This window comes from Bos javanicus, chromosome 7 (genome assembly GCF_032452875.1).
Source record: "Bos javanicus breed banteng chromosome 7, ARS-OSU_banteng_1.0, whole genome shotgun sequence".
NCBI lineage: Eukaryota > Metazoa > Chordata > Mammalia > Artiodactyla > Bovidae > Bos > Bos javanicus.
Genome location: NC_083874.1, coordinates 20073097 through 20079954, shown reverse-complemented (window position 1 = coordinate 20079954; position 6858 = coordinate 20073097). Strand labels below are relative to the sequence as shown.

The 6858-nt window shown below is 44.1% G+C and overlaps 1 pseudogene; it reads left to right on the top strand.

Moving 5' to 3' along the window:
* Window positions 1–2578: 2578 nt before the first annotated feature.
* LOC133252082 (proteasome maturation protein-like) lies at window positions 2579–3186 on the top strand (annotated as a pseudogene).
* Window positions 3187–6858: the final 3672 nt, after the last annotated feature.

Here is a 6858-nt window from a genome sequence, read left to right as displayed (position 1 = left end):
AAACAAAATTTATAAATAAATAAATAAAATAAAAAATAAATAATTATTCAAAAACAAACAAACAAGCATGAGGTCTGTGAATGAAAAACATCAACATACCACGCACAGCAGAGAAGTCTCTTTGATAGGCCAATGGCTGATGTAAACATTCAGTCATTCATTTTGCAAATATTTATTATCTGCTGCATGGCAGGCACCGAGAACGAGCAGTCTCTGGCCTCTTGGAGCTGATATCCCAATTGTTACTTTTCATTTTTTAAGTTTTATTGGAGTCTAGTTGATTTACAATGTTGTGTTAGCTTCAGGTGTACAGCAAAGTGATTCAGTGATACATATGCATATTTTCATGCTTTTTAAGATTATTTTCCCTTACAGGTTATTACAAATATTGAGTAGAGCTCCCTGTGCTGTATAGTAAATATTTTTTGGTTATCTTAAAAAAAAAAAAAACGGACATTAAAAAACTAATTTATTTATTTATTTTTGTCTATGCTGGGTCTTCCTTGCTGTTTGGGCTTTCTCTAGTTGCGGTGAGTGGGGGCTACTCTCTAGCTGGAGTATGCAGACTTCTCATTGTGGTGATTTCTCCTGTGGAGCACTGGCTCTGGGGCTTGTGGGCTTCAGGGGATGTGGCGCACAGGCTTAGCTGCTCTGAGGCATGTGGGATCTTCCTGGATCAGAGATCGAATCTGTCTCCTGCATTGCAGGCAGATTCTTTACCACTGAGCCACCAAGGAAGCCCTATCTTTTGTTTTTTGGTTGTACCCTGGGGCTTGTGGGATCTTAGTTCCCAGAGAAGCAGGGATTGAACCCTGGCATGTGTTAGTGTGCTAAGTCACTTTAGTCGTGTTTGACTGTTTTCGACGCTATGAACGATAGCCCTCCAGGTTCCTCTGTCCATGGGATGTCCCAGGCAAGAACACTGGAGTGGGTTACCATGCCCTCCTCCAGGAGATCTTCCTGACCCAGGGATGGAACCCACATCTCCTGTGGCTCCTGCACGGCAGGTGGATTCTTTACCACTGAGCTGCCAGGGAAGTCCTATCTCATACACAGTAGTGTATAAATACATAGCACTTTTCCATTGTCCTCCTGCGTGTTCAAAAGCTGATCCCAGAGATCTGGCTTAACAGCGGACCTGCCTGGCTTGCAGGCCACCATCAACAACCATGTTGGGTGGCTCGGGCTTATATACACACTGAGCTGCCCCGTGGGCCAGGCGCTGTGTTGACTCCAGAAGGCTTGGGACTGCATGCCGGGTGTGAGCAGCCCCAGGGAAGCTCTGGGAGTGAGAGGAGATAGACCCAGGGCTGAAGGAAGCAGATAACGGGTGCCACGCCCAAAAGCTGGGCCTGTGTACCTCTGTGAACTTGGAATCTTGAACATGCAGGTTTGTGGGGAGACTGATAACCAGGGGGCAGTCTGTGCTGAGTCGGACCCAACCCACTTTCAGCTCTGAGGGTCCTTTTTTTGTTGTTGTTGTAATAATTGAAGTACAGTTGATTTACAATGTTGTGTTAGTTTCCAGTATACAGCAAAGTGATTCAGTTATTTGGATGTATTAAAAGTTAAGTTAGTCGCTTAGTCATGTCTGACTCTGTGACACCACGGACTATATGCCACCCAGCTCCTCTGTGGATGGAATTCTCCTGGCAAGAATACTGGAGTGGGTTGCCATTCCCTTCTCCAGGGCAACTTCCCAACCCAGGAATCAAACCCAGGTCTCCTGCGTTGCAGGAGGATACTTAACCATCTGAGCCACCAGGGAAGTCCATTTGTATGTATGAATATACCTATAGCTCTTTTTCCAGTTATACATATATATATTCCCTTTCAGATTCTTTTCCATTACAGATCATTACAAGATATTCAATATAGTTCCCTGTGCTACATAGTAGGTCTTTGTTGGTTATCTTTTTCTTGTTTTAATTTTTATTTTTGGCTGCACTGAGTCTTCGTTGCTGCCTGGGCTTTCTCTAGTTGCAGTGAGCGGGGGCTACTCTTCGTTGCAGTGTGAGGACCCCTCATTGCAGTGGCTTCTCTTGTTGCAGGGCACAGGCTGCAGGCGCTCAGGCTTCAGTAGTTGTGGATTCAATCCCTGGTGAGGGAACTAAGGTCCCACAAGCAGAAGGGTGTGGTCACTTTCTTTTTTTTTTTTAGTTTTTTAAAAATAGACATTTGCATTGAGATGACTGCAGAGTCGTATGCAGCTGTAAGAAATCATACGGAAGATGGCAGTGTGCCCTTCACCCAGTTGTTCCTGACTGTAACTGCATGCAGAACACACACAGAAGGGCTTCCCTGGTGGTCCAGTGGTTAAGAATCTGCCTTGCAATGCGAAAGACATGGGTTTGATCCCTGGTCCGGGATGATCCCACATGCCACAGGACAACTGAGCCGGTGCGCCACAGCTACTGAGCCTGCGTGCTGCAGTGACTGAAGCCGCCCACCTAGAGCCTGCGCTTCACAATGACAAGCCTGAAGTAGCCCCTACTTGTTGCAACTAGAGAAAGCCTGTGCACAGCAACAAAAACCCAGCACAGCCAAAAAGAAAATAAATAAATAAACACACACACACACATACACAAGGAGGCTATGCCCAAGGAAGTGGAAGATTCCTGCCAGAGGACTTGAATCTCAGCCAAACGACAGGATTCCAGTTATTGAGTTTCCAGCAAGTGGACTTTTTGAAAGTCATGATCTTCTTCCACAGGATTTTCCTTGTGTGAAAAAATGAACTTTTGCCTGGTTATCCTCTTGAATGGCCAGAAAAAACTTTCCAGCCCAACCAAGATAAAATGAACTTTTCCACACTAAGAAACATCCAGAGGCCCTTTGTTCCACTAAAATTGCAGATGGAATTTGAAGCAGCACAGGCTCAGCATCTTCCAGTTCTTCCAAGCTCAAACCTTTCACCGGATATTATGAGAGGTAACAATCAGATGACTGGATTTGAAGATATCCCTTAAAAAAATTTTTTTTTATGTTAATTGTGGTGGGTCTTTGTTGCTATGTATGGGCTTCTCATCGCGTGGCTTCTCTTATTGCTGAGCACGGGCTCTAGGGCATGGGCTCGGTTCTTGTGGTGCTCAGGCTTAGTTGGTCTGCAGCATGTGGAATCTTCCTGGAGCAGGGATTGAACCCATGTCCCCTGTGTTGGCAGGCAGATTCTTAACCACTGTACTACCAGGGAAGTCCAGATTCAAGAAGATATTCTTAATGACCTGTCACAAAGTGAACTACTGGAAGAACCCCACTTGATGGTTGGAGATAAACTTGGTCGGCTATAATGCAGTGGGGTGCTGATGGAAATAGAGGGGCTGTGTTTTAAGGGGCTTCCCAGGTGACTCACGGAGAAGGCAATGGCACCCCACTCCAGTACTCTTGCCTGGAAAATCCCATGGACCTGGAAGCCTGGTGGGCTGCAGTCCATGGGGTCACTAAGAGTCAGACACGACTGAGAGACTTCACTTTCACTTTTCACTTGCATGCATTGGAGAAGGAAATGGCAACCCACTCCAGTGTTCTTGCCTGGAGAATCCCAGGGACGGGGGAGCCTGGTGGGCTGCCGTCTATGGGGTCGCACAGAGTCGGACACGACTGAAGTGACTTAGCAGTAGCAGCAGGTGACTCAGATGGTAAAGAATCTGCCCGCTAAGACAGGAGACCCAGGTTTGATCCCTGAGTCAGGAAGATCCCCTGGAGGAGGGAATGGCTACTCACTCTAGTATTCTTGCCTGGGGAATCCCATGAATGGAGGAGCAGAGTTGAGCACGACTGAAGTGACTGAGCACAAATGCATCTTGTTCATAGTCATCTTTTTACCATAATTTGATGTGCATAATATTTAAAGTACTGACGTGAGAACACACACATACAAAGCTAGTGTAATATCGTCACTGAACATTGGCATTGACAACAATATACCAGCTTAATCCAGATTTCACTAGTTTTACTTGTACTCATTGGTCCGTGGGTATATAAGTTCTATACAAATTTATCATGGTGTAAATTTGTGTATCTGCCCACTGCAATCATAATACAAAACAGTGCCAAAACCAAAAATGTGGCAGGTTAAATAACGCCCCCTCCCAAAGTTGTCCTGGAGTAGGAAATGGCAACTCCCTCCAGTATTCTTGCCTGGAAGATCCCATGGACAGAGGAACCTTGAAGGCTACAGTCCATGAGGTTACAAAAAAATCACACACAGCTGAGCAACCAGCACTTTCACTTTCACTCACATCCATACACGACTATTGGAAAGACCATAACTTTGATTATACAGACCTTTGTCGGCAAAGTGATGTCTCTGCTTTTTAATACACTGTCTAGGTTTGTCATAGCTTTCCTTCCAAAAAGCATGAGTCTTCTAATTTCATGCCTGCAGTCACCATCTGCAGTGATTTTGGAGCCCAAGAAGAGAAAATCTGTCACTGCTTCCACTGTTATCCTTTCTATTTGCCATGAAGTGATGGGACCGGATGCCATGATCTTAGTTTTTTGAATACTGAGTTTTAAACCAGCTTTCTACTCGCCTCTTCCCCCCTCATCAAGAGGCTCTTTAGTTCCTTTCTGCTTTCTGCCAGTAAAATGGTATCATCTGCATATCTGAGGTTTTTGATATTTCTCCTGGCAATCTTGATTCCACACTGTAACTCATCCAGCCCAGCATTTTGCTTCATGTGCTCTGCATAGAAGTTAAATAAGCAGGGTGACAATACACAGCCTTGTCATACTCAATTCCCAATTTTGAACCAGTCCTTTGTTCCATGCAAGGTTCTAACTGTTGCTTCTTGACCTGCATACAGATTTCTCAGGAGGCAGGTAAGGTGGTCTGGTATTCCCATCTCTTTCAGAATTTTCCACAGTTTGTTGTGATCCACATAGTCAAAAGCTTTTGTGTAGTCAATGAAACAAAAGTAGATGTTTTTCTGGAATTCCCTTGCTTTCTCTATCATCCATCAAATGTTGGCAATTTGATCTCTGGTTCCTCTGCCTTTTCTAAACCCAGCTTGTACATCTAGAAGTTCTCAATTCAAGTACAGCTGAAGCCTAGCTTGAAGGATTTTGAGCATAACCTTACGAGCATGTGAAATAAGCGCACTTGTATGATAATTTGAACATTCTTTAGCACTGCCCTTCTTTGGAATTGGGATTAAAACTAACATTTTCCAGTCCTGTGGCCACTGCTGGGTTTTCTAAATTTGCTGACATATTGAGTGCAGCACTTTAACAGCATCATCTTTTTGAATTTGAAATAGTTCAGCTGGAATTCTATCACCTCCACTAGGTCTGTTGGTAGTAATGCTTCCTAAGGCCTGCTTGACTTCACACTCCAGGATGTCTGGCTCTAGGTGAGCGATCACACCATTGTGGTTGTCCAGGTCATTAAGATCTTTTTTGTATAATTCTGTGTATTCTTACCACTTCTTCTTAATCTCTCCTGCCTCTGTTAGGTCCTTACTCTTTCTGTCCTTTATCATGCCCATCCTTGCATGAAATATTCCTTTGATACCTTCAATTTTTGTGAAGAGATTGCTAGTCTCTCCCATTCTGTTGTTTTTCTCTATTCTTTGCACTGTTCATTGAAGAAGGCCTTCTTACTTCTCCTTGCTATTCTCTGGAACTCTGCATTCAGTTGAGTATATCTTTCCTTGACTTTAATGTCTAAATTAATATTATTTTGTGTTGCTTGACTGTTTTCCTTTCTTTCTGCATTTTCTCACTTCTCTGATAAAATTTGGGCTTCCCTTGTGGCTCAGCTGGTAAAGAATCCACCTGCAATGTGGGAGACCTGGGTTCGATCCCTAGGTTGGGAACTAGAGATCCCTTGGAGAAGGGAAAGGCTCCAATATTTTGGCCAGGAGAATTCCATGGACTGTATAGACCATGGGGTTGCAAACAGTTGGACATGACTGAGCGACTTTCACTTTCACTGATAAAATTTATCCTTTGGAATTCGGGGAAGACCTAGGAGTCTAAAGTTTTTCTATGGACAAGAGGCTGTTGAAGGACATGGGGTGGGGTAGGACCTAGTTCCTAGAAGGCTCCACAGGTTCATATTCAGTTACAATAAGATTTAAGAATGCTGTTCTGGGACTTCTCTGGTGGTCCAGTGGTTAAGAATATACCTGCAAATACAAGAGACCTGGGTTTGATCCCTGATCCAGGAAAATTTCATATGGCATGGGGCAACTAAGCCTGTGAGCCACTGCTATTGAACCTGAGCTCTAGAGCCCTGCTCTGCAACAGAAGCCACTGCAATGGGAAAAAAAAAAATGCACTGCCACAAAGGTAGCCCCTGCTCACCGCAACTAGAGAAAGCCTATAGGCAGCAATGAAGGAAGACCAGTGCAGCCAAAAAGAAACAAAGAAAGCAGGCAAAGTTCTGGGTTTCTGACTTGTTTTTCTCTGGTTTTGTTTTTTTTTTTTTTTGGTTTGCAGGATCTTAGCTACTATAGGAGGCATTGAATCCAGGTGGCCACAGCAGTGAAAACACAGTCTTAACTACTGGACTGCCAAGGAACTCCCTAACTCCATTTTAAATGAAGCTTCTGTTTATTAATTTTCACACAGATCTCCAATTCTAGGAGTGGACTTGCTGGGTCATCTGGTAATTCTACATATAACTTTATGGGCACTGGCTGAACTGTTCCCACAGTGGCTGCCCCATTTTACAATCCCACCAGCAATGTATGAGGGTTCTATGCCTTTGCCAACATTTTATTTCCTGAGTAGTGGTGGGGGGGGGGGGTGTTTTATTATTTTTTTTAAATCACAGCCATCCAGTAGCCTGAAGTGGTAGTTTGGTGATCTGATTTGCATTTCTCCCTGTACTGCAGGTGGTGAGTATTTTTT